Source organism: Harmonia axyridis, chromosome X (genome assembly GCF_914767665.1).
Source record: "Harmonia axyridis chromosome X, icHarAxyr1.1, whole genome shotgun sequence".
NCBI classification, from domain to species: domain Eukaryota; kingdom Metazoa; phylum Arthropoda; class Insecta; order Coleoptera; family Coccinellidae; genus Harmonia; species Harmonia axyridis.
In genome coordinates, this window is record NC_059508.1 from 33,406,010 (window position 1) to 33,408,486 (window position 2,477).

General features: G+C 42.8%; 1 non-coding gene across 1 annotated transcript; it reads left to right on the forward strand.

The window, feature by feature from the left end:
- Positions 1–1,761: 1,761 nt before the first annotated feature.
- Positions 1,762–1,880, forward strand: LOC123687826. The gene has a single exon (XR_006749533.1). It is a non-coding gene; the product is annotated as a 5S ribosomal RNA (ribosomal RNA).
- Positions 1,881–2,477: the final 597 nt, after the last annotated feature.

The following is a 2,477-nucleotide window of genomic DNA, read 5'->3' on the forward strand; positions in this document are numbered from 1 at the left end:
GCATGACGTCAACACTTAGCCCGCCTCGTCTGATCGATCTAAGCCATCTCGACCCACCCAACACGCCTTCCAAGTCGGATCACTCGGACTTCGATCTGAAAATCTCCGGACTCATTTTTATGAATATCCCCAGTCAGTAAGAACGTTATTTCGCCAATATATACCAACAATAAACCATATTCCAATAGCTGAACCAAAAATATAATTCCCGATCCAAACGTTCTGCATCGCCCAACGCGACCACCTTCCCTATATATGTCAGGAGAGCACAGGGTTCCCCTCCAGACAACACTTACGCTCTATCCCCGACTCTCGGTCGATCGATAGGCCAGGTCAGCGGTGTCTGTTTCGGCCGAAGCTCGGACTTTGGTCAAAATGTTCCGATACAAAATTTGAACCAAGATAGATACAGATATGATTCCTTCTTAAATATACGTTGATTATCGAACAGAATATGGTAAATATTTTGCGATGACCGAGGATTTCATGAATTTTTTTTTTTTTTCGAAAAAATTTTCTGTTATCGGAATTTCCTCAAATTTCATTTGGTTGCCTCCTAATGCATATTAAAAACGATAATCAACAATCAGAATCATTATTTATCATTTATTTCAATTTTTATAATGAAAAACGTTCACGTCCTTTCGCGCCTCTCGATCGTCGTTTACGTGATGCATCGGTCAGCCCTAGTTTACGTGGTGCATCGGTAAGATCGAGTTCACGTTCTGCATCGGTCTGCCCGAGTTTACGTGGTGCATCGGTAAGATCGAGATTACGTGGTGCATCGGTAAGATCGAGTTCACGTTCTGCATCGGTCTGCCTGAGTTTACGTGGTGCATCGGTATGATCGAGTTTACGTTCTGCATCGGTCTGCCCTAGTTTACGTGGTGCATCGGTGAGATCGAGTTTACGTTCTGCATCGGTGTGATCTAGTTTACGTTGTGCATCGGTAAGATCGAGATTACGTGGTGCATCGGTAAGATCGAGTTTACGTGGTGCATCGGTTCAGCCCTAGTTTACGTTGTGCATCGGTCTGGACTTAGCGATATATTTTCGACGTGAAAATGTTCCGATACAACTTTTGAACCAGGATAGTTAGAGAGATGATTTTTTCTGGGATGTACGTTGATTGGGGAATGGATTGTGGGAAATAACTTGCCATGACCGAGGTGTCCTCGAATTTTTTTTTTTTTCGAAAAAAATTTTCTGATCTTGAAATTTCCTCAAATCTGATTGCGTTGCCTTCTAATGTGTTCTAAAAGAGTAAATCAGTAATCAGAATCAATATTCATTGTCGACTTTAATTTTTATAAGGAAAAATGTTCACGTCCTTAAACGCCTCTCCATCGTTACCCCGATTCCAAGACGATGTTAGACCGGAGCGGACGGTGTCAGATGCGACCGATCTCCCCGGTCTGGACTTAGCGAGATATTCCGACGTGAAATGTTCCGATACAAAAATTTAACTGTGATAGTTAGAGAGATGGTTCCTTTTGTGATGTACGTTGATTGTGTAATAGAATATGGAAATAAACTTGAGATGACCGAGGTCTTCTGGGATTTTTTTTTTTTTTCGAAAAATATTTTTCGATTTCGGAAATCCCTCAAATTTCATTGAGATATGTCCTAATGTGTTCTTAAAGCTTAAATCAACAATCAGAATTAATATCCAAAAGTTATTTCATTTTTTATAAGGAAAAACGTTCACGTCCTTTCCGCTCCCAAAAGTGAGATATCATAGAAGATATCGCAATATTTGTTGTTTACGGCCATACCACGCTGAAATTGCCAGTTCTCGTCAGAACACTGAAGCCAAGCAGCGTCGGGCGCGGTTAGTACTTGGATGGGTGACCGCTTGGGAACACCGCGTGCTGTAAGCTTTTTTTTTACGTTCTGCATCGGTCTGCCGAGATAACGTGGTGCATCGGTATGATCGAGTTTACGTTCTGCATCGGTAAGATCGAGTTTACGTTCTGCATCGGTAAGATCGAGATTACGTGATGCATCGGTAAGATTGAGATTACGTGGTGCATCGGTAAGATCGAATTCACGTTCTGCATCGGTAAGATCCAATTCACGTTCTGCATCGGTAAGATCCAGTTCACGTGGTGCATCGGTAAGATCGAGATTACGTGGTGCATCGGTAAGATTGAGATTACGTGGTGCATCGGTAAGATCGAATTCACGTTCTGCATCGGTAAGATCCAATTCACGTTCTGCATCGGTAAGATCCAGTTCACGTGGTGCATCGGTAAGATCGAGATTACGTGGTGCATCGGTAAGATCGAATTCACGTTCTGCATCGGTAAGATCCAGTTCACGTGGTGCATCGGTAAGATTGAGATTACGTGGTGCATCGGTAAGATCGAGTTTACGTGGTGCATCGGTAAGATCTACTTTACGTTCTGCATCGGTAAGATCCAGTTCACGTGGTGCATCGGTAAGATGGAGATTACGTGGTGCATCGGTAAGATCGA